At 41.7% G+C, this 26,177-nt stretch overlaps 1 long non-coding RNA gene across 2 annotated transcripts in view; it reads left to right on the top strand.

The window, feature by feature from the left end:
• The window catches only part of LOC103877010, a 33,316-nt gene extending 9,416 nt beyond the window's left edge, over positions 1-23,900 (top strand). The window contains exons 4-8 of one of the 2 annotated variants that reach the window (XR_002516692.2): positions 3,367-3,539; positions 12,663-12,797; positions 15,004-15,181; positions 19,798-20,005; positions 22,401-23,900. This is a non-coding gene — a long non-coding RNA (uncharacterized LOC103877010). The remainder of the gene's footprint in view (positions 1-3,366; positions 3,540-12,662; positions 12,798-15,003; positions 15,182-19,797; positions 20,006-22,400) is intronic. The other variant, XR_002516693.2, reaches the window with a different exon arrangement.
• The last annotated feature ends 2,277 nt before the right edge of the window (positions 23,901-26,177 follow it).

The following is a 26,177-nucleotide window of genomic DNA, read 5'->3' on the forward strand; positions in this document are numbered from 1 at the left end:
GAAGTTAACCCAGGGACAGATCACCTTGATCAGACCTGGGATTGAGATGATTTGAAGGTAGGCTTCAGATTTTGTGAGGTTGGATTAATTTTTGTTCAACATTATGCCTAGGGTATAGCCAGTGGGAGTCCCAACTGAAAGCATAATGTGGTTACCAGGGCACCTTCTCTTTGGTGATCTCGGAACTCCAATTTTTGCTTCCCTCCCCACCTGAGACTGTCAATGCTCTGTCTAGTCTTTCAGCTGCCACTTTCTGCTCAGGCTTTCAACCTTTTAGCTATTGCTTTGAAACCTGTGAACACCAACAGGGCAAAAGCAGTGATGAATATTGGACTCAATTCTCTGCAGTTTTCTCTCCAGGAATGTGGCTCCTCAGGTCTTCCTCAGCTTGGTAGGTCTCTGAAGCCAACAAATACATTTTAAAAAGTATCTAGTCCAGGTGTTCTAGTTGTTTTCAGTGGGAAGGTGAGCATTTAACAAGCATTGCCACCATTGCCAGAAGTGGAGATCATCAGTTTTTTTGTTTTTTTTTTTCTCATGAAGGGGTTTAGTGTCATGAAGGGAATTTTATTTTCTCATGAGGGATTTTTACATGAGAAAAAAAATTTGTTAATTTTCAAAGCTTATTATGAGAACAAAAGAGAATAAAAAGGAGAAGATACAGGATGATTGTTCCTCGGTATCCTTGGGCAATTGGTCCCAGGATCCCTGCAGATACCAAAATCTGTATGTGCTTAACTCCCCAACATAAAATGGCATAGTATTTGCATGTAGCCTATGTACAAACATCTTCCTGTTTACTTTAAATCATCTCTAGGTTATTTAGAATACCTAGTACAATGTAAATGCTGTATATATAGCTATTATACTATATTATTTTACAGTTTATATTTTAAACAATTATTTTTCTTGAATTTTTTTTGAGCCTTGATTGGTTGAATGCACAGATGCAGAACTCATGAATATGGAGGGCTGACTGTATACCTTCAATGTCCATGAATTGCATCAACATTTTATTTTATGAAAATATACCTCTGCTTTATATTATTTCTCTGTCAGCAAGGTATTGCTGTTTTTATGTGATCCTTTATAGCATAGGGGAAGGCTCTAGAATCTTACTATTGTATATAAAAGGGGAACAGTTCTCACTGCAGGGTTCTGTGTGGGAAGAATAAAGTAGCCATCAGGCTAACAGCCTTCCTAGCATGGACTGCCATAACTGCATAACCAGATCTAATCTGTCATAACAACTCAAGTCATAATGCATCTCCTACAATGGATGAGTTGTTTACAGGATTTTAGTTTGAGGTAGCAGAGGTTGTGTTCACGGCAGAGGAAAAGGTCATATGTATTCCCAGCCCAAGTGGCCTAATTCCTTATCACCAGGCATGAGACTCAGTGATCACGGCAGAGCCACCACCTTTGCTGTGACACCCCTGTTATACCCTGTCTGCTCATCCTATCCATCCATAATCCTGGACTCCCCTGCTTTTGGCTTCATCTACCTATTTCTTCACCCTTTCATTCTCCCACCTGTTGCCTTTTGCTGCTAAACCCACATCTTCATCCCCTTAGTTCCACTGCACAGACCCATGCCTATGTCAGGGAGAGAGAAGGGAGCAGGGTCTCAAGAAAAACAGTGTGTGATAATGAGGTACACAGAGCGCTTGTGCCTGTGATGTCTTCATTAGAAGGAACATAGGGGAAGACCTGGGGGCATAACAAATCTTGGGCTTCCTGACTGCAGCCTGCAACTGACATGACAGTGATCTTGTCGATTGCATCAGCAGCCTTTAGGAAAAGTATAAAAATGTTCTCACCAGCAGATTAATAGCTTCTTCAGCTTCTCTATCGCTCCTCCTGTTTAGAGGTTAACTATGAAAAGTTAAGAACCCTTTAGCAGGCTTTTTGGAAAATCCAGACTCTGGGATACTCAGAACAGTTTGGTTTCTTTAACAAATAAGTTGCAAGGGAAAATATTGAGGAAGATCTATAGATGGAAAAAAGACGGAAAAGAAATAAATCAGTTGAAATGTATAGGCATTATTTGGATTCTTATTGAAACAAATACACGGTTAAAGTAGTATGACATTTATTAGACAAATTAGAAATTTAAACATTAGCTAGACATTTGATATTAAAGAATTGATATTAAGCTTTTAAGTGTGATAGTGATATATAGTTAGATCTCACAAATGTGAATCCTTTGAGAAACACATAGAAAATATTGATGGATGAAATGAAATAATTTTGGGGATGGGCTTTGAAATAATAGGATTGGGGAGAGTGGGTGGGGGTCTAGGTGAAACAAAATTGTCCACGAATTCATAGTTGTAGAATCTGAATAAAGAGAACATAGGGGCTTATTATACTATTTTGTCTACTTTTGCGTATCTTTGAAGTTTTTCATAATAAAAAAAATCTCTGTATTTCTGGACAACTTTGCAGAAAGAATCTCCAACAACTAATAATACAATTCAAAACCCTGTCCATCCCATTTGCATAAGAGTCCCCAAATGAGGTCTCTAGCATAAAGAAGCTTCCAGGTCTAAACAACATAGTACATATTGTGGGGTGGATCTTCAATTTTGCAGAAAATGTGTGTTGGCCTGGAACCTATTCTCTCTTAGGTTTAGTGCTTGCAAGAGATCATCCAGATTATTCTATTTGTGTGTGTGTGTGTGTGTCTAATACCTACTTTAGTGCCTTTGAAATGGGGTTTCACCACATGCTACAAGATTATCCCCTTTGTTTTTAGAAGAGTCCTGGTCCTGAATATTCCAGATAGAGCATGAGTGGATGAAATGGAGTTTCATAGGATTTGTCTTCACATAGATAATATTAGCTGAATCCATACTTGGTGTCAGGTGTTAAACTTAGTATTTTACATGCAGTGTTTCCTGAAATGTTCACAATTACTCTATAGAGAATTATACTTTTTTTTTTTTGAGAAAAGAAAATGGAAGCTTAGAGAGTTGACATAACTTCTCCAAGGTCACAAAAATAGAAATTAAGATACAGAACCAGCTGGGGCTTGAAATCTAGGTTGCTTGACCCCTAAGGCTGAACTCTGCCATGAATTTTATGGTACTTCAGTTTATTGCAGATTAAATTAACTGATCCTGGGAAACATAGGCAAAGGTTAAAAAAAAAAGGTTAAAATAAAAACAAATGAAAAGCCAAATGCCAAAGCTCTAAAGACATCTTTAGGTTTGCTAGAATTTAAAGGTATCTTATGGGGATGGGCCAAATGAAGTGATTGCCATTCTGGGAGTGACCTTCCATACAGCTTTCTGGAATCTGCGTCAGAGGGCCTCACAACTGCATGTGATACAAATATTTTCTTCTCTTTCTTGGCCATTGAAGGCACAGGACAGATGGACTTTCCTGAGCCACAGGAGTTTGCAACCCTGGTGATGACCTGAGACCTTGTTTTCCACGGGTGCTGTTACACTGCTATTGGAAGAACACCAGGAGAGGCTCAGCTTCTTGACAGACTCAGTGTAAGGCTTTCTCCTGGGCATGAGACAGTGGCCAAGGTGAGTTTAGGAGGGAAATAGAGCAGCCTTTTGTGAAGGGCTCCAGTGTCTCCTAAGTTAGCTTCATTTTCCAGATGGTTGGGGAAACATAAAGCCTGGGAAAGACAAACTGCCCTCCATGGTGGAGGTGGGAGGAATTTTGTAATGCAAATAAAGCCCCAAGATGGAGAATAATTTAAATACATCCCATCCTAGAAAATTCTCTAAGGCTTATTTCACAGTGTTCCAAGTATGCTCATTATTTTTGAATTATTTCCAAGGGACCTGGTAGAAGACTAAAAGAAGCTTGTAATTATGTGACTATTGCCGTAGGATGTTGGTTTGTCTGTGAACTTGCAGTCCTGGATAGTGATATCATTGAGGGGAACTCTAAAACTGGAGCTAGCCAAGGTCAAAATCACTTGGAAATATGCACCATGCTGGAGTGGCTGCAGAATAGACTTCAGAAGGAGATATCCATTCCAAAGACCTAGTATGTGAAATACCTGCCATAAAGCATATCAGCTGTTTGTTGCTGTCTTGAGGTCACTGGACTAGAGTCAAGCACCGGGGGTAAAGAGAAGGTCATTTTCTAAGAAATGCTCAGATCACTATGAGGAGCAACATTCATCAGCAAATGAAATTCTATTGCCCCATAAACTATTTGTTGGCAGAGGCTCTTCCTCCAAGGGGTGGAACTAGAGACTCAGAACTAATACTCACTCTCTTCCCTGCTCTTGGTATCCAGCTGTTTGGCAGGACACCTGTTCACAGGAACCCCAGTGATTTCTCTAGAGAGCAAACATTAGGAGGGCAATGGGATTTGCTCTTTTTTTTTTCCTACCAGAGAGAGGGAGATGAAAAATCTCCTAGGGATTCTTTCAGGATTATTAAGGCGAAAGTTTTAAGCACTGCCTTTACAAGATGGGACTCTCTACAAAATAATTCTGTTATTAACAGTGATTCTGGGTGCTTCTTGGTTCTCTGACTCAGAGGAGAATTCAGAGAGCATATTTCTTCCTTCTTGCCACGTTTTCGTTTTAGTTCAGTTGCTTATTTTGCCCAATGACTGATACCACAGAAGAATAGTTATTTATTTATTTATTTATTTTTATTAAGATCTTTAAAAAATTTATTATTATACTTTAAGTTCTAGGGTACATGTGCACAACATGCAGGTTTGTTACATATGTGTACATGTGCCATGTTGGTGTGCTGCACCCATTAACTCGTCATTTACATTAGGCATATCTCCTAATGCTATCCCTCCTCCCTCTCCCCACTCCATGACAGGCCCTGGTGTGTGATGTTCCCCACCCTGTGTCCAAGTGTTCTCATTTTTCAGTTCCCACCTATGAGTGAGAATGTGCGGTGTTTGGTTTTCTGTCCTTGCAATAGTTTGTTCAGAATGATGATTTCCAGCTTCATTCTTGTCCCTACAAAGGACATGAACTCATCCTTTTTTATGGCTGCATAGTATTCCATGTGTATATGTACCACATTTTCTTAATCCAGTCTGTCATTGATAGATATTTGGGTTGGTTCCAAGTCTTTGCTATTGTGAATAGTGCCACAATAAACATATGTGTGCATGTGTCTTTATAGCAGCATGATTTATAATCCTTTGGGTAGATGCCCAGTAATGGGATGGCTGGGTCAAATGGTATTTCTAGTTCTAGATCCTTGAGGAATCGCCACACAGTTTTCCACGATGGTTGAACTAGTTTATAGTCCCACCAACAGTGTAAAAGTGTTCCTATTTCTCCACATCCTCTTCAGCACCTGTTGTTTCCTGACTTTTTAATGATCGCCATTCTAACTGATGTGAGATGGTATCTCATTGTGGCTTTGATTTGCAGAAGAATACAGTTTTAATGAAAACAGAGCTTTTAAGAGAAGTTGTGAATTTCTCTGTTCATGTGGACTATCCCATAACTCTGCCTGGGTCTCTTGAATTCATATGCAAATAATTTATTGAGACAGTGCTCTCAGGAGAACAGGTAAGGAAGGGGAAGAACCAGGACAGGGAACAGGAAGAAGCCATTCACATTGCTGTGGCTGTATAACAAATTACCACAAAACTTAATGGCTTAAAACTATGGCATCACTTACTTTGCCTGCAAATCTGCAATTTGGGCAGAAATCCATGTGTACAGCTTGTTTCTGCTCTAGTTGGCATCAGCTGGAGCAGCTCAAGGAATAGGGGTGGGATTGTATAAGAGACTCATGCACTCTTATGTCTGGTGGTGGAGTCTGGCTGTAGGGTGATGCCTCAGCTGGGGCTGTCAGCTGGAACATCTAAATGTGGCCTTTCCACAGAACGTAATATTGAGAGAAAACAAATGTGGTAAAATGATACCATTTTCAATATGATACTGCATATAGAAATTTAATAAACAGCCCACTGTTATTTATTTATAAATCCATGTATAAGTAGTAAAAGTATGAAACTATGACTAGATACACAATAACCTCAAAATAATTATATCTGGGTGATATGGTTTGGGTATGTCCCCACTCAAATCTCATCTTGAATTGTAACTCCCACAATTTCCACGTGTTGTGGGAGGAACCCAATGGGAGGTGATTGAATTATGGGGGTGGGACTTTCCCCTATTATTCTCGTGAGATTGAATATGTCTCACGAGATCTGATGGTTTTATAAAGGGGAGTTCCCCTGAACAAGCTCCTTTCTCTTGTCTGCCATCATGTGAGATGTGCCTTTCACCTTCTGCCATGATTGTGAGGCCTCTCCAGCCATGTGGAACTGTAAGTCCAATAAACCTCTTCTTTTGTGAATTGCCCAGCCGTGGGTATGTCTTTATCAGCAGCATGAAAACAAATACACTGGAGGATTATAGAGGCTTGAACTTCATCTGTGATATTTTATGTGTCTAAGAAAGATCAGAATCAAATATGATAAACTATTAACATCTGTTATGTGTGGATGAAGACTCTTTCTACATACTATTTTTTTCTTGTTTTATTATTTTTTAATATACAGACAGGGTCTTGCTTTGTTACCCAGGCTGGTTTTGAACTCCTGAACTCAAGCGATCCTCCTGCCTCTGCCTCCCAAAATGCTGGGATTACAGGTTTGAGCCACCATGCTTGGATCAAATTTTTCTTCTTATAAAGGAAAAATTGGGGGAAATAAGAACATCTTTTCAATTAGGGATGTTTACATTTGTACCACCTAAAAAAAGGCGGTAGTGTTGATGTAAAAACAAAACAATGTAGAATGAATGAAAAAATATGAAATAATGGAGTGTATGGAAGTTAGAAATGAGTGGGAGGTTAGAAATTTGTAATGAAGTTATGCAGGGTGGTGCACAGATACTACAAAATAAAACTTTTCTTGGATATGGAGGGAAATAAGATAAAGATTAAAACGATGTGGGGTAGGGTAGAGATGGAGGCCAGAGGAATGAGAAGAGCAAACATGACCATTGGTGCTGTTGAGGAAGAGCTCACCCTCCATGTTGCACAAAAGGGGCCGTCAGAGGTGTAGTAAGCAGAAAGTTTCCTGAGGCAAAGAAAGTCTTGAATGTAGATGGAAAGGACTCACAGAGGTCCTGATATGGTCCAAGAAAAGAGGTCTACCCTTAGACTCCTCCTGTGTCTTTTGAATTATGAGGCTAAAGAAAGCTCTTTAAGCATCTGGGTTCAAAATTAGTCTACAAAGGAACAAAAATCAGGCTCGCCTCAGAGTTCCCCCTAGAGAACTAAAGAAGCTGATGCCCACCTACAGAGTTTTGAAGATCAAGAATTGGGTGGCTCAAGCCTGTAATCCCAGCACTTTGGGAGGCCGAGACGGGCGGATCACGAGGTCAGGAGATCGAGACTATCCTGGCTCACACGGTGAAACCCCGTCTCTACTAAAAATACAAAAAAATAAGCCGGGCGAGGTGGCGGGCGCCTGTAGTCCCAGCTGCTCAAGAGGCTGAGGCAGGAGAATTGCGCAAACCCGGGAGGCGGAGCTTGCAGTGGGCGGAGATCTGGCCACTGCACTCAGCCTGGGCGACAGAGTGAGACTCCATCTCAAAAAAAAAAAAAAAAAAAAGAATTGGGGACGTCACAACCCAAGAATTGCGTTAATTTGTGAAGACAATATTAAAAATTCTGCAATATGCCAAGCTGTACACAACTGGAAACATTACTCAAAGTTTTACTCCAGCCAATTGAAGGATTAAGGACTTGGAAACCATGATGTAAAAAGATTTACAAACAGCTTTTTATTCTGTTTAGATTCCATAATAAAAAATCTAATTATATTAGGTATTTTCAAATGGATTTATAACCCAGGGGCAAAAAAAGCTAGGGTCTATAACCCTTCCATTAGTTGTTGTTGTTGGTTTTTGCTATTTTCCATTAGTTGTTATTGTTGGGTTTTGCTATTTTTTCAGAATCAGGAGATACTTTTTTTTGGGTAATATTCCTTACCTCATGGGTCAGATGGAATCACCTTCTACTTAAAACAATACAACCTACTTCTTTTCTAGTACAAAAAAAGGGCCTGCAATATTTAAATGACAGGGTATTGTGTTTACAGAATTACTAAACCCAGAAAGTATTCTTTTTATCCCTCCATTGAAACTGATTTTTATTCAGCAGCACAAAAAAATTGCATTGACAAAGAACTTGAGTAATAATTTTATGCTTCTTAGAACTCATTTTGAATGACCTGAGTATATAGGGTTTTTTGTAATTATGAAAAATGAACAACCTACCAGTGGCAGATATAATCTGTGATTAAAACCTCTTTATAACATCTTCCAACTAGGAATTGTGAATGACTCTTCTTGGGTTAATTGTACTTAAAATCAGAATACGTAATATAATCTTAACCATGTTAAATTATGCATGAAAAAAAGTTTAAAGAAATAAAATAGTAAATGAGGATATCTGAGTCATGAGATTCTGGGTGATTTTAATTTCTTTGTGTATTTGTATATTTATAATAAACTGTATATTTCTTGTCACAAAAATGAACGCTATTATGAAAATCAGCATGTACAATTTTACCTATGCCATATGATAAAATTATGTGAATATTACACATGAGGAGAAGATTGAGGGGGTACACTGTTGTGTTAAATGAACAAGACAAGTCTTTGGATGTTAGAGCTACAAATGATTTATCTTCTTTTTTTTTTTTTTAAAGACTTTATGTGTGGCAAGACTATATATTTCTTTCCAACTGAAAAAGTTCTTTATTTTACAAATATACTAAAATAAAATATATTTTATCCAACATAGCAACACTAAATGGGCATATATAGGAAAGGTATACCATATTTTCTATTTTTAACTCTTTAAAACTCCAGCCAGGCACGGTGGCTCACTCCTGTAATCCCAGCATTTTGGGAGGCTGAGGCGGGTGGATTGCCTGGGGTCAGGAGTTCGAGACCAGCCTGGCCAACATAGTGAAACCCCGTCTCTACTAAAAATGCAAAAATTAGCTGAGTGTGGTGGCAGGCACCTGTAATCTCAGCTACTAGGGAGGCTGAGGCAGGAGAATAGCTTGAGCCCGGGAGGCAGAGGTTGCAGTGAGCCGAGATTGTGCCATTGCACTCCAGCCTGGGCGACAACAGCAAAACTCCGTCTAAAATTACCAAAAAACTGTAGCCCTCTCCTCTTGCCAATAAGTTGCTTTTAAAATCAATGGCAGTCCAAACAGTGGGCTAATACAATAATTTTAACACAAATAATTAAAATAAAGATAATATAAATAAAAGATAATAAAACTCATTTTAATAAACATTATTATTTTAAGTGAAATAACTACAATGAAGTTAGTACTTTTAAATACAAGTATTACAATGAAACAGAAGATCTGAATTTTGGACTTGAAATTCTAAACCACAGGATTTTAGAGAAGAAAAGACTTCTGAGTTGATGTTGTATTTAACTTCCTTATTTGATGGATAAGGAAACTGAGTGGGGAGAGGCGAAATGAGTAGCTCTGAGTTTCACATTAATTTGCACTGGAACTCAGTTCCAGATTCCCTGCACAGTAATTTCTCTTCCCATAGCCATACTCCTAGTGAGGACTGCCTTTGAGTGTGGATACAGAGGAGAGTGACATATGCAAAGGTGAACAGAGACTGTTCACCTGCCCATCTTCCTATGCAAAATAAAATGTGGAGTATTTTTGTGTTTGCAATTATGTGAGGCACCATTTGATTCTCATGTCATAGCTCCATGGCTAAAGCTGCTTGGTGACCATCTTGAAAGGAGGCAGAAAGTCTCCAATGCTGTCCTTGCTCAGAATATCACTACAGAATTTCACTGGAGGAAAATCTATGAATATTCTGCTGAAAGTTAAGTAGCTTCCAGTATTAAACTATCAACATGTATTTAGCTTTCCTTAACTACTTTCTAGATTAAAATCAGTGCAAAATTTACTTCAAAAGATATTTCAGGTTTTATGGAACCCACTAGACTTGCAAAATGATTTTTAAAAATTGACCAAAGAACCCATCTCTGGATTCTAGGGTCTGGAAGACAAGAAAGAGAAGAGTGATGAAGAAAATGATCTTACGGGCATGGCAGTGGTGGCCTGGTGCTAATAATGATTTCATTTGCAGTGGGCAGGCATCCAAGGGTATTCTGGGCAAGTCTTATTTCCCAAGGCAATGTATTCTAGTCTTATGAAAGCACTGTAGCAATTTTTTTTGAGATACGTTTGAGATTGGACTCTGGCACAAAGTTTTTCTCAATATGAAGCAACGTAATGACATATTATCTGGAATTTGAGGCTCTCCTTTGATGCAGAAGTGATCAGATTTACCATTTCCACTAGATGGCATTAGAAACTTCTGAAGCCATGAACTAATTACTAGTCACCTTTGTTAGGCTGTAAATTACACCTGCAGGTTTTAAGAGGTAATTGGCAATCGACTATCTGGTGTGTTTTAACTTTGATGCCAGGTACATGGTTAAGACGTTGGTATCAGATCTCACCCTTGACATAAATAGCTTCTGGGATTATCGGAATGTCATTCCACATCTCACGTTCCAAGCAAGAGTTTTGAAAGCAACATATACCCTCCCTCACTGTAAATCAAAACCAAGTGATACCAGCTCCTCTTATCCTAGCTAGGCAATCAGTTTAGGGCAAACATATTAGGTAGAAAGGGCAAACGAAAATTTGTTTTCCCAGCATGCAGAGAATTTTTTTTTGTTGGTTTCTTTTGCCATATTTCAAACATGAGGGAGCAAAAACAACAACAGAAGCTGAAGATTTATCAGCTTCTCTTAGTGGTGGTTTTAAGAAAACTGGGTAGGTTTTTAAATTATACATGAAAACGTCCGGGATCTAGAATGGATACACGTCCCAGTGTTTCTGAAAAGTCTTTGCCCCTTCAGATGCTCTGTGTACCTAAACCAGGAAATGGTAGGTTCGATGTGTGCATGTGCGTATCTTTTTCTTTTCTCAGTGGTGTGTTTCCGCGCCTGCCGTTGTCACCACTACCACCATTGCCTGCTCCCTAACCTGGCTTTCATCATTTCTTCCTGTTGATTGGTGTCACCTCACATGCTTAGAATGTCTGCCTGTCTGTTCAGAGTGTGAACACATTCCTCAGAATGCTGATCTGTTCGTTTCACACCAGTGTCAAAATGACTTATTAAATTCGGCACCTCCTGATACTCAGTGGCTGATGTGTTGCTGTCCAAACAGTAAATGACAATAAGCATATGCAGCTGGTGGGCCTAGCAAACTCATTTAATTTGATAAAAATGTCACTGCAACATGCTTTAAATCGCTGTCCTTTTCATCATTGCTAATTGCTAGCTATAGACCTTTTTTCCTATGCTTAATACAAGTGTTAGAATACTACTCCTTCCAGCCTGATTAAGAATTAAAAAAAATGTAGAATTCCTTTTCAGTGGCAGCATTATTTCATCAAGAGATGGATTTTGCTCTTAATTAGCCAACATGCCACTAGGGAAGCTTCAGAGTCATGGGTGTGAAACAGCCTCAAGCAGGAGATCAATCTAAAGGAAAAAAATGGTGGCTGGGGAATAATTGGCAGCTCCGGTGAACGTGGGCTGGTTATAACAGTGACAATATGTTCCAGTGGAATATCACAAACCTCTCTCTCGTATTTCCAACTTGGCACATTTCAAGCTCAACAAAAGCTGAACAATATATCCCATGGTTATTTATCTATTGCTTTATATTTTTTTCTTGCTGCTTCACTGAGGTTTTTTCATGTGTTGGCCTGACAATCTGGACATTTCTCCGGAAAGGATTAGGGGATTAAGAAGGAATACAAATTCAAAAAATAATAATCCTTCAGTAGCTTAGTGCTTAAAAACAGATCTGGAACTGATCCATACACCAGAATCAGGCAAACCTGCATTAATTTGCTAAACCCAAAGTTGATTTAACACCCCCACCACCCGCCACCCACATACCCATACATTGAACTCAAACTTTTTAAAAGGATATGCACCAGATTGAACAGGGACTGTTTTATTACACAGGCAAAATGGAAAAAAATTGCAACATAATCCCCCTCCCCTCCAAGCGAACTGATACTTAAGTTGGTTAAAACCTACATTTTTTTTCTTTTAAAATAAGCTTTGTGGGTGGAGTCTGACTTCTGGAGCAGGTAAGCTAGTAGCCACACAGGCCATCAGCCTCTCTGCCCACCTATTTGCACCTCCTCCCAGCAAGAGGCTTTATCTGGGATTTGACTTATGCAAAATGGAATGAACAAAGGAGGGGAAATTTGCCTCTCCTCCTGATATTCTTGTATTTCAGAGCTTGACAGCCTTTGCTAGAAATGGAGCATGGATTCTGGATTAATGTCTACTTTATTTATGTGGTTGAATGTATATTTTTCCAGTTGCTCATTGAAGAAAACGTAATCATTTTGGTGCAGATTCCAAGTGATGTCCCCAGTCATCTTCTGTAGTCTTCCTGCTGTGATTGGCCCATCTAAATAAAATAGTTAACCTACATTTAAATACAATTTTGCTTTGACTCCCAGTCTATATCTAAAGTAAGGAGGGACATTTTGAGCACTAGACAATTGCAGGCTGCCAGAGGTCATTTCATTTTCTCCTGCTTGTGTGCTAGTGATACCTTTACCTCTGGTGTATAAAAAAGAAATGTCTTTGTGGTATTTCCAGGAAGGCCCATGGAAGCTCTTTTTGCTTAAATCGAGCAATGCTCCAGAGCTCATCAAAATGAAGAGGGCAATGGGAAGTCTGGATCCTGGCTCTGAACTCTTCCAGATCAACGTGTCTCCACCTGGGCAGTTCCAAGTGAGAAGAACCAGAAGTTCTCTGCCTTGGTCAATATGGGGGCGGGGGAGAGGTACCATCAATCATATTAGTGCTCCCAGTAACTGGTTTGGGGTGTTGATGAGAGTGTGTGTCCCATGCCTGGCAGGTGCATAGTGCATGGCTCACCAAGAGGCCCTGTGATTGACATACTGGGACAGAGGGGACACCCCCAGGCTTTCCTCCCACCCAGGGCTCCCCCAGTCTCAGCTGCAACTCCATTTTTCATATCATGCTTTACAAGGTCCATTTCAAGTAGGTTTTGAGCCCAGCTTAGTAAGGTAGCGTATTTACATCATCCTGAACCCAGGGGTTCTCCAAGTTTTGGCCTCATTGTAACCCCAGCTCTCATTTATTGACTGCGGAGACTTTTCTAGAATTACTGTATTTATTCCTGAAACAAGCTAGATGATGTTTTCACTGACCACATAAAAGTTTTCTTCTCTCTTGCACAAGCAATATATAAATATAGTCTCTTCACTTGCCCTGACCTAGTTTAAACCTGCTTCCAGAAGAGTCCACCCTTGTGCCTTGGCCTGTGTGCCTCAGTCTACAGTTTTGTGTACCCTTACACATACAGCCAGGGGCCTGTAGAAATCATCCAGAGTTGTCAGGGTGGGTTCTTTTTCCCAAATGTGAATGGTATTACCCAGTGTGTCATTCCATGGCTTGCTCTTTTAACTGAATGCTGTGTCTGAGAGCTGGCCATGTTGTTCTATGGAGAGATGGTCATTCCTCTGAAGAACTGCATGGGCTTCCATAAAATAAAAAGAGCAGAGTTTGCTTAGCACTTTCTCTTCATTTCAGAGATGATAAAACAGGGGCCAGGAAGGTTAAGTGACTTATCCAAGGTGTTCTAGCTACTAAGCATTAGAGCGTGGGTGAGACCCCAGGCTGGGCTGACTATCCTGCATGCCTGGCTCCCCCTATATCGTCAGTTTTCCTTGCCATACTGCCTTCTTTCTCCTCTCTGCACTATTTTCTCACCTGCTTTACTCTTGAAGCTACATTGGGCTTGAGGTCCACATTTCTGCCACGAGTGTCCTAATTCCTGGGGCCAGATCTATACTGACCTAGAAAGTACTTGAGGATGAACACTTTGAACAACATTTTACATACAGGCAGGGGTTGTCTTTCAGCATTTTAAATATTTTCTTTCATTTTGCTAACCAGGTAGTTTTCTAAACGCTTGTGCTGTTGTAACCTTGCAAATCTTTTAAAGATTTTTTTCCCCAGCAGGATCTGCTTCCCATATTTAACAGGAAAGCATGTAGGAGGGATGTGGGAAGCAATTGCTTAGGGGAAATATTGCCCTCACAAACATGAATATGGCAGTCACAGTGGTTCCTAAACAAAGGTTTATGGTGGTATCGTGGGTCAACAGGAATTTCTGTTTGTGAAATGGCTGCAACATCAGAATGGGAGGATAGGCTGAGTAACTCAGCTACTTTATAAATGAAAGAGCTTTTATCCTCCCCAAAGCCTTTCATAGTATTTGAGACTCAGTGGCTAGTTCTAAAGAGGACCCGTTCTTGAAAATGGTCCATTTAGCAGCAGTTTGAGAAGTCATCAGCGAGTAATCATGGATGGACTATCTCAGAAAAAAAGAATATTGTTAAAAAAGCCCTGTTTGTAAATTCTGTTTACCCATGGAATGAACTCATTTTTGCATCTCAGTACCAAGATTTGGAACTTCACATAGATGTATTTGAGCATAAAATTTTAAAGCCATTGTTGCCCCAGCTATGTGCTACAGACCCCCCCCCACCGACCACCTGGTTAGTTTTCTGAGAGTTTCTGCGGGAAAGGTTTACAATGGCTGGTTCCTGGTTTGATGTCATATCGATAAATTATGGTGCTTTAAACAGATGTGATCTCACAGCATAGAATTCTTCAGGGTAAAGCTCGTGAAAAGGTTTTTTCCCCCTCTTGGTTTCACTGTAGTTTTGTTGTTTGGAGGTTTTATGTTGTTCATTTAGTTCCCTGGCTATTGGGGTTTTATAGTCGTATTTCCTTTGTTTAATATAATTTCTTTTTCTCTTTTAGCTGTTTTTGTTAGGGTGCCCAGAGGCTTCAGTTATGAGTGGCTGTAAAGTAAAATATATTATGATTATTACAATGATAAAGTATACGCTTTTAAGAGTCTGCTTATATTGACCCATATATTCTCTTTTTTTCTCTCTCCAAGATACATACAGAGGCACATTGGAAACGCAGTAGAAAATGGCTGCAGATTTAAAACCAGAAGTTAAGAAGAGCGAACTCGAATGTATAGCAAGAGAGCTTCAGGCTGGACTGGCTTCCAGCAGAAGTGGGACTGGAAACCTTGGATTCTGTTGCCTCTTCTCTGTGACGTGGGAAAACATGTCAGTATCTGAACTTGAACTTGGTAATTACTGCTAATTTCCCAACCTTTTCCAAGCCACGTAACTCCCCTGAGGCTTAGTTTTCTCATCTGTGAATTGAGAGATGGTATGTTTTTCATCATGAGGTTGCTATAAAGAGATAATGTGTGTGGAAACACCAAGCACGGTCCCTGGCATACAGTAGGTGCTCAGTAAATATTAACTGGAGTACACATGCACTCTGCTCCCTCCTGCCCCCTCATAGTGCCTGGTCTGGCTCTGGGCTCCCTGGGATATGGTAGGTTACCAAAGCGGGCACTAAGGCATGTCTACCTGTGGTACCTTATTACCTAGGTTTCCTATGCTACCTGCTTCATTCTAGTCACAGATTTCAGGCTCCATTCGAACAGAACCTCACTTCTGCTAGCTGTCATGCTCAAAAAGGGACTGATGACCACTCAAGCATGATATGATAGTGATTTATGAATGTCATTCCTCCAGACAGCATTTGGATTATTACAGGTTTTGCTTTTATTTTATTTGGCACTAAAAAGGGCATCGAGAGCCAAAGAGAAGTCTCTTTAATGGTGGGATTTAGGCGCTATAGCACATTTCTTTATGGAAGGGGAGAAAGATTTTCTTCCTGAAACCCTCTATGTCATACCCCATAGGTCGATGCTGAGTCTCTCTACTCATACTGATCTCTTTTAGCACTGGGTTGAAATAGTGTCCTCCCCAAATTCATGCTGGAACCTGTAAATGTGACCTTATTTGGAAATAGGGCTACTGCAGATATAATCAAGTTAAGATGAGATCATATTGGATTAGGGTGAACCTTAACTTCAATATGACTGATATCCTTATAAGAAGAAGGACATTAGGCCACAGACGTAGGCTTAGAAGGAATCAGGCTATTTGGAGACAGCAGCAGCACTAGGAGTGAAGCATCTATAAGCCAAGGAATGACAAAGTTTGCTGGCAACCACTAGAAGCTGGAGGAGGCAAGGGAGGATTCTCCCCTAGAGCCTTCAGAGGAGGCATGGCCCGGGCAACACCTTGAGTTTGAACTTCTAGCCTTTAGGATTTGGAGAGTATACACTTCTGCTATTTTAAGCCACCTAGTTTGTGGTTTGTGGTCTTTTTTTTTTTTTTTTTTTGAGAGAGTCTTGCTCTGTTGCCCAGGCTGGAGTGCAGTGGTGTAGTCTGGGCTCACTGCAACCTCCACCTCCCGGGTTCAAGTGATTCTCCTGCCTCAGCCTTCCGAGTAGCTGGGATTACAGGCGCGTACTACCATGCCCAGCTAATTTTTTGTATTTTTAGTAGAGACAGGTTTTTGCCATGTTGGCCAGGCTGGTCTCAAACTCCTGACTGCAAATGATCTGCCCACTTCAGTCTCCCAAAGTTCTGGGATTACAGGAATGAGACACTGTGCCCGACCTAGTTTGTGGTGCTTTCTTACAGCAGTCCTTGGAAACTAACATACTTGACTGAGCAGGATGCTTGTTGATGGCCTAGTGGGCCCAGTCACAGGGAGGGGTGGGAGGGAGATTTTGGTGGCAGGTAGTTGATGTCGGCTGGGGCTGTGCTTGGTGTGGATAGCAGGAGGAATGCGCTCTTCAGATGGGGCAAAGACGTGTAGGTTGTGTGGTGGACAGTGTTACAGGAGTTTCTGAGAGCCCAGAAAGTGCTGTGGGAAACAAACTGGGTTCAACAGGAGTGTGCCTCATTTTACAAAAGGAATGCACTCCCAAAGTATTTCAGGGGAGCTAAATTTTTCCTGAAGTTCTCTAGGAGAAAGTGAAGTTTGAAGAGACCACTGAAATTTCAAGAAAGTAGAAATCTCCTTGTAAAGTGAAAATCCACCCCTGTCCCAACCTGGGTATTGTTTATTTTGCAAGTTCCATCCCTCTACTTGTGAAAGTGAGGCCTTCCTGAAATGCCAGGTCTCTCCTTCTGAGAGTCCAAGAAGATTTGGGAGAGGGAAGGGAGGCCGACTTTCACTCATTTTCTAGAGACAAGAAAAAAAAAAATACCATACAACTCTTCTAATTTAAGAATTCGAGAATGATCTCTTTAGGTACTTGATAATTAATTTCTGAATGTTAAGGAGTAGAATTTAGCAAGAAGAGGATATTGTGCGTCAAAATAGAGGAGGGCCATGCTTGATCATTTGAAATAGTGGAGAAAACCAGTGCTGTTGAACCATCCATTCAACAAACATTTCCAAGGCATTCAGTTGGGCACCTGGGGAGAAAGATATTAATAAACTTGATCCCTGGCCTCGATGACATGGTTAATGAGATGGTGTGTGGGGCGACAGACAGATTTGTAAATATGTAGTAATAGCAATAGCTAACATGTTTGAACACCTGCAAACTACTAGGCCCCATGCCAAGTTCTATACATGCAAGACAGCATCATTTATCCCTCCATAACCATATGAAGTGGTTCTATTACTCATCCCATTTTGCAGATGAGGGCACTGAAGCTTGGAGAGAATGAATAACTTGCCTAGTGTCATTTCGCCTAAGTAAATGGCAGAGCTGAGATTCACACTCTGGTCTGGGGCCCTGAAGACTCTATTCTTCATCATGACAAGTGGTTAAGATGTATCTGCCGTATGGGTCCAAGAGCCAGACTCTGTATTCAAATATCACATACCTACCTGCTGTTAACTTGCCCTTGAACAGATTATTACTAGGTTTCTCCGATAAGGTTATAGAGATGTTGCGAGAATGAAATGGCCTAATGCAGACCAGGTGCTTAATGCAGCACCTGACACGGCAAAGACAGTCACAAAATAGCAGCTTTTGTTACTATATGGGCTGGGGCTACTGCAGATGATGCCTAGAGAGCTGTGAAGAGTGAGGGGTTCCAGCTGCTCTCAGTTGGGACAGCAGGACACAGTTTACAGATGAGGGTCTGCCCCCTTCTGCATTGTACTTTGGCTCTTCTTTAGGCATGGATCAGGACAAAAAGACATCAAAAGGGAAGTTAAAAGGGAGACTTGTGTGTGTGTGTGCTTCGGAATGGTGGGTGGGGGGTGCGTGGTGAGGTGAGGAAACAAACATCTGTAGGTTGACTTTTATAGAACCCCATTTTAAAAGTGATATTTAATGGCTTCCGTGGGTCTGCTTAAATGTATTCCACCAGATTATTTGGTAGATAGGCCAAATAATGGGATGGGGGATGCAGGTATGCTAGTTAAGTTCCCCTAGCAGAAGTACTTTCAGCCTAGGTGGGTTAAGGGAGTTAAGAACTTGTTGAAAATGAAGTGCTGTATGGTAGCTGCCAAAAGTTGGAAACACTTTACCTAAAATCGTTTGAATACAAGAATACTAAAACAAAGTTAGTTCTTTGAAAACAGCAATGGTTTCTGAAAATGGCAGGTAAATTTACATGATAGGACATTTTGCTTGAGACTGAGAATAGGCTAAAGCTGCTGGTTCTGGTGGCATTTTGAAGTGCAGAGTCTTGAACTTGAAGCCAGTGTTTGGCTAACTCCTAATATAACCTTAAAAATAGGGCTCAAATATCACCTCCTCTAGGAAGCCTTCCCTGATCTTCCCAGAGCCCCCTATCTATGCTCTCAAAGCACAGTCTGAACACCTCTATTGTAGTGTTCACCGTATTTTGTTGGAGTGATCTTTTTAGATTTTTTTCCCCCTAATTTCCACTACCATCTTATTTCTAGCACCATGGACTAAGGACCTAGTAGGTGCCCAAGCTAGTCAAACTGACGTAGATATTACTAGGTTACCAAGAGAAGAGAAGGGGGAATAAAGACAGAAAGGGAGGAATCTAAGACCGCCGACAATAGTCTCTCATTTAATCATCTTATATCAAATAGACCCTGGCTCTACGCATTTGAATTTAAAATTCAATGTATTGTCAATCTGGGCCCCTTTTATAGAATAATTCTTTATTCCCCATCCAGACCTGGAAAAACTGCAAACCTCAGGCAGTTCGTGTTACTTTCTTGGAAGCAAAGCAAGCATGGCTGGCTTGGGTTCAAGAGAAAGGAGGGAAATTGATCCGTCTTTCCTACCCTCCAAGAGAAAAAGGAGATCAGTTCAGCTTAGGCAAAATCCCCTGTCAGGCAGGGACCAACAACTTAGGAAGAGTTTCTACACTGTCCAGGTCAGTGGTGCCACCCTTTGTCTCTGAACCTGCTTCTCCAACATGGTGGGCAATGGGGAAATTTTGCATAAACACTTTCTGATCAGCTGTGTCATCTCGGGGGCAGCTCTACCATCTGTGCCTGAGATGTCAAAAATAATTCTTCTAAGTATCTTCTCAGGCAACTTTGGGATGATTTCAAACTTGAGAAAAGAAGCTGAGGGTAAAAAATTACATACCATTCCAAATCAGAGCAGACAGGCTGTAAAGTTCTAGATTTTGTTTGAAATTTCTCTTCAGTGTAGAACAGCATCTTTGTATTGACAGAAGCAGCCCTTTCCTTAATATAAGCCAAGACACAGCCATAAACCAAGTCGACAGGTATAATGTGTTTGGCATGTATTGTTATTTGTTACCAGGAGGGTTTATAGCCCACAACTCACCCTAAACAGATGAGTTCTAAATGCTTGGATTACAAATGGCTGTAAATTTAAATGTACCCAACTTGTCTTTGTTAGAGTGAACCCAGAGCACATGGCTTTCCACCCGGACTGGTTGGTTACTGCTGCGCTATTCTTTGATGGAGATTAAAAAACAAACAAACAAACATACCTGATTGCAATGGTGCTTTGAAACCCCTAGATCCTGAACTCCTTTGGAGGAACTCTGAGAGTGGGAGCAGGGCCCTCTGCAGCCAATTCAGCCTCCCAAGCTGGCTAACACCTGGTGAGTTTCTTCCCTAAGTTTTGGCGGAGGTGACCACTATGGTGTCAAGACTATGGACTTGGGAACAGATAGACTTGGGTTCAAATTTCAGCTCTACCACTTACTAGTTGAGGGACTTCAGCCCTCATCCAGTTCCCTTTTTCATTATTTATTTTCTCTTCTTGAATGGGGAATACTTTGACATGTTTGAAGACTTAAACAATATAAGGATATGTGTGCTCGGAATCTGTTCTGTCCTGTCCTTATTCATCGTGCTCACCTCTACCCTGACCATTGTCCTTAGATTCTTAGTGTTTCTTCTGGTGCTTTTTATGCAAACAAAAGCAAATTTATTATATATATTATTATTTTTCTTCCTTCCTTACCCAAAAAGCATCCTATTATATATACACTGGCCTGAACATTGTCTTGGTTTTTTTTTTCATTCATAGTGTCAGAACACAAAGATGTTCCTTATCTTTAAACATTTAAAAATTATTATTATTTTTTGAGATAGGGTCTCATTCTGTCACCCATGACAATGAGCGAACATGGCTGTCTGCAGCCACCACCTCCTGGGCTCAAGCGATCCTCCTGCCTCAGCCTCCAGAGTATCTGGGACCACAGGGGTACACCACCATGACTGGCTAATTAAAAAAAAATTTTTTTTTGTAGAGACAAGATCTTGCCATGTTGCCCAGACTGTCTTCTTTATGTTTCATAGATGTATATTATGCTATAGCATGGATATATCATAGTTTATTCAACCAGTACCCCATTGCATGGTTTCTAGTCTTTTGCTATTAGACATAATGCTACAATGAACATCCTGGGTTGTATGTCCTATGTTTACTGGTATGCCTGTAGGAACACCTCTGCTGGGAGAAAGGATAAATGCATCTGTAGTTTAAGTAGAGCTGGAATCATGTGGTTCTAACTTCTTGAAGATTTGTTTTAAGAATGGTGGCTGAAATGATGCTATTATCTCATATTAAAGCATATTGTAACAACAAGTCATCCAAAACTTATTATATTTACTCCCAGGTAGTACCATGCTACTTTATAATGGAGTGAGCATGGACTTGAGTCTGATAATCCTGTGTTTTGAATCTTAGCTCCACCACCTACTAGACATGCTATGTTGGACACACACCACAGGTTTTAAGTCTGTCTGTTTATCTGGAACAGAGTTGACCTCATAGTGGGTGCTTAATAAATATTCCTTGATTGGATACTATAGGGACACTGTTGAAGATGCTGCTGCTTGGTTCATTCCATGTCTTCTTCATGAGGACCCCCAGCTAATCTCTTACTGTCTGTCTCAGGGTTGACTGTTTCTAAACAACTGGGGTTTGATTTTATCCCATGAACACTGTGGATCATGCAATGGATTATGTTTTTTTCTTTTCACTTTGGCTGCTAAGAGGCTCAGAGCCAAGTTTGCTGTTCTCCTCTAGCCGGCATCCAGTCTTTTAGGGCAGACATTTTATAAACCAGTGTTTCCCAAACTTGGCTGTACAGCTTAATCACCTGGGACACTTGGAAAAATCCCAATGGCTAGAACACACCCCATATTAATTAAGTCAGGACCTCTGGGGGTAGGACTTAGGCATCAGTACTTCTTTTTTTTTTTTTTTGAGATGGAGTTTTGCTCTTGTTGCCCAGGCTGGAGTGCAATGGCATGATGTCGGCTCACTGCAACCTCTGCCTCCTGGGTTCAAACGATTCTCCTGTCTCAGCCTCCCAAGTAGCTGGAATTACAGGCACCTGCCACCAAACTTGGCTAATTTTTGTATTTTTAGTAGAGACAGGGTTTCACCATGTTGGCCAGGCTGGTCTCAAACTCCTGACCTCATGTGATCCTCCCACCTTGACCTCCCAAGGTGCTGGGATTACATGTGAGCCATTGTGCCTGGCCGGCGTCAGTACTTTTTAAAGCTCCTCAGGAGATTCTCATGCACAGACAAGGTTGAGAACAGGTATTCTAAGATAAACATACCCCTGCTTTTTCTCAGTTTTCCTGTTCTTATTTTTCTTTCATAGTAATGTATATTAGTTCTCTTATCTCCTGCACTGTTCCCATCATCTTCCATGTAGAAAATAAAACATGGCTTCTTATAAGTCAATGGCAACCAGATGCTTGAGAATAAAGCAAGCAAGGGAACAGGGAAGGAAATCAGGTATGTCACTAGGGGAAAAATCATTTATTCATCTATGCATGCATCATTCATTTATATTCAACAAATATTTATGACATGCTATGGGCTCAGCTGCATGTTATGGGGGGTGGGAATTACCTCTCTGTTGAAAATCATGTCTAGGAGAGATTCTTTCTAGATAATATGTTTTTTAGGTATGTGATAATTTCAGATTGTTTAATAGGAGCGGTGTTTCTGACATTTCTTTTCCCCTCCAGGGAGAACCTTGGCATTTACCCAGAGAAACATCCTAATGTGTACCGCAGCAGGGCGTGGTAAAGAACCTAGAAACATGTCAGTCAGTAGAAGGTGTGTTGGCCCCCAGAAAGCCAAGCATTTGTCTGATGAAGCATAGAGTGGATTCTGGCTTATATCTTTCATCACTCGGCTGGGTCCTTCGTCAGCGGAAAAGGTAGCAGCTGAGAGCATTAGCAGAAACAGTCGATGGGCTAAGCGCTCTGTGAGAGCTGCAGACTCAATCAAGGAGGGCTGGGAGCCAGGTGTGGACTGTCATGAGAAGTCCACTTGCGGCAGTAGCAGTGGCAGTGATCTTCATAAACACAGGCTCACTGTGCTCAGAGCCCCATTTTCCCACTGACACTGGCCAAGATGCATCCTGGCTGTGCGCAGACCCTGGACAGAACTAACCGATAGTGGCAACACTGGCACAATGGCCAGCCAAGGAGGGAAAAGCAAAGCAAAGAGGACTGAGGCAAAGCAAAAAGGACTGAAGATATGAAGACACATATCTCTACTGAGAAGAGCTCTTCATAGAACAAGGACAAATGGCCAGCAAGGTGCCATGCCTGAAAGTATTCAAACACCAAGTCCAGCTTCCTGGTCTCACCTATGTCATCGGAAGTATGTAGATTCTAGGCTAAAGGGCTACTTTTGTTCAATAGGTGGAAACAAACATTCATTAAGCATCCTGAAATTATTGCTGAACTCAGGGATGAGGGCAGCTTCGATTTCTTCTCTGAACATGGAATTGTTTGCTGGATTTTGCAGGCTTGACTCCTTGACTTCAGCAGTGCAGTTGTAGAAACAAGCCAGCAGCAGTGGCCACACCTAAGCTGGGTCGCGCCTTCCAGGCAAGTGTCCCTGCCAAGGTGGGAAAACCTGAGATGCTCCCCAGTGGGTGCAAATATGTGGGAGAAAATTGAATAAAATTTCCCCTGGGGCGCCCCCCAGGAAGCATACTTCCTTCTCCACTCTCCGTTTGGCTCTCATTTTCAGTTCCTCTGTGCCCAGGCAAAACCTTTATGTTGTTAAAAATGAAATTAGAACCGAAAGGAAGCAGGGAGCAGTTGTGGCCAAAGATGACACTGAAAAAAGGTGGAAATTGGTGGCAGCATCAGGTTTTCCCTGCTGGAGTTCGCACCCCTAAAATAAGCAGGCAGAAAGTTGGCAGGAAAGCAGGGCTGCAGGCCACTCAGTCACTGGGTCCCACCACGGGATACCCAGTGCCGTGCTGACCCCAGAGCAGATCCAGACTCTCCTCCCGACTCCCTCACCCCTTCCTCTCCTTCGGGGGCCTCACAGCACCCCCTACCCCCAGCTCTTACCCATGCAATGCACAGGCCCTTCCCCAGTTCTGAAGGGATTTATGCGTTTTGGAGGAGCAGGTTTTAAAGCCAAAAGGGCTTTTTGGTGATGTGCAAGAGCCCAAAGGCTGGCACCACGGCCTGCCGCTGGGTGCAGGCCAGTGAGGCTCATACTCGCTGGCCCCAGGGGTTGGGGGTTGGGCGTGGGGTGGGGGCTTTCCCTGGATCCTAGGTGGACCAAGTCATCTCAGAGGAGTGAGGACTGGAGCGGGATGCTCATGCTTCCGTCTTCAAGGGGCAAGCGCTGCAGGGAGAGGCTCCCGGCTGACACCCTTTAGGAGGCCTGGAATTGGGGCGGCTTTTCCTGACAGAGGGCTGTCTGGCTTGCTGAGCTGGGCTCTGCCAAAAAGCCATCTGAGCCCTGGCTTTCATGCTAACGTAAGGAAGTGATTATGACTGGAAACTTGAACTTGGAATGTGGTCTCTCCAGGCCCAGGGTACTTCTAGTGTGCCTCGTTGGTAAAACAGGCTTTTTCAGCTGCCCGGGCTGCCTTGCCATGGAGCGGGAAGAGCCCGTAGCTGCGCGGTGTAAGCTGTGGGTCTGGCCTGGCCTGTCGCCCTCAGTGTGAGGGGACAGCACCCTCAGCATCTCTGGGCCTCACAGGAGGGTCTCAGCCCCTTTCTACCTCAATAAATTTTATGTAATCAAGTGTGTTATTCATTTGGTGTCTTTCTTTCCTCGTAGTTTGTGTAGAAAGGAAGTGGAGTTGTGGTAAAAAGAAACCCAGCGCAGCCAAAACACACATACACAAACCCCCGGGCATCTCTCGGTTGAGTTTCGCTTGTCAGAAAGTGCTGCGAAAAGACAGCTTGATTTTTCTTTATGCAGCTTGTCTGCAAATGGCACTTGAACTGAAATATTCCCTTTCATCCTTGTGACAGAAATATGATTCAGTAATTCTTTGTGAAAATGTAGATGATACGCTGCCGTAGTTATAGTGAGTTAGGTTTAAGTGGCAAATGCCTACTGATAAAGACTTAATTAAAGACACAATAGCAGTGGGAGGTCATTATAGTAATTACAGTCCCGGCTTTATTGTTGGGGTCCAGTACTGAACTGCAGCAGCACATCACCACCACATAGTGTCTTGGTCTGATGAGACAGTGATCCGGCTCAGTGTACTTAGACTTTCACTTGCCATGAGATCGGGACTTTCTGCAGTTGCCCTGGTTCCACTTTATTTTCGTGTAGACTTTGTGCCTCATTTAAAATACGTGATAAAATAAATCGGTAATCTCCTAAGGGTGCATTCTGTTTCATCTTTTTCTGGATACCTATTAGACTGGCACCAGTGGCATGTGAAGGATTGCTAAGGTACCCTGGAACTTCTTTTACAGCTGCACACCTGTATGCCTGATCTTGGGGAATTCTGAAACCTTGGAGAGAAAAATCTTGTGAGGCCAGCAACTTTCTCATTGCCTGGGATAGGACAATGGGTGGTGTCCTGTGGAGGTCTGCAAGGGATTGACTTTGGTTGATTGTGAAGTACATGAAGCTGTTGTCTCTCATTTCTGAGCAAAGAGGTATAGCTCTCGGCACCTCCTGAGGGCCTCTGCTTCCAGGTCTGTCACATCACTTTGAGGGCACTGCTCTGGGCCAGACCGCAGGCAGAGTGCCTTTGTGGATTTAAGGACAAACCTCATGCTTGCAGGACAGGGGCAGGGCCTTGAACTGGGTTGTCATGAGAACATTGTCAGCATCATTATAGATGATGGAAACAGTAGTCACTGGGGACTCCAAAAGGAGGGAGGGAGAGAGGGGAGGCAAGGGTTAAAAACTACCTATCTACTATGCTCACTACTTGGGTGGCAGGGTCATTCATACCCCAAACCTCAGCATTATCCAAGATACCCATGCAACAAACCTGCATATGTATTCCTTGCATCTAAAATAAAAATTAAAAAAGAATATTGTCAGTATAATTTCAGAGCTATCCCCAATTGAATACCATAAGGTAGGGGTGGGTTAATCATGAAGGTGCATCTAAATGGCGCCTTCTGCCTCTTAGAAATCTGGGATAAGTAGTTTGTGGGTTATTAGACATATTGCTTATCAGTTGAAGTTGTGGAAGTCTTACCGCTTTTTCCTAAAATCACTGCCCCTAGACATCACCTTGCCTAATGACGCTTCAACAGGCATTTCCGCTCCTGACCAGGGCTAATGAGATGTCAGATGAGACTCATTTAGAGTGATTTTAGAATATTCAGAAAATATACCTCAAAAATATCTTCCTCACTGTTTTGTTGCTATGACAGAAATCATCCCAATAGCAATCCTTTGGGTTGTGTTAGAAGTTACAAACACCTTTAAGGTGAATAACAGTATGGCCCAGAAGGTGTTCCTTGACCCTATCATAGGAGTGCTAGGCCATCAAGGATCAGATAAAGTTA

This window comes from Papio anubis, chromosome 14, assembly GCF_008728515.1.
Source record: "Papio anubis isolate 15944 chromosome 14, Panubis1.0, whole genome shotgun sequence".
In the NCBI taxonomy this organism is placed as follows: domain Eukaryota; kingdom Metazoa; phylum Chordata; class Mammalia; order Primates; family Cercopithecidae; genus Papio; species Papio anubis.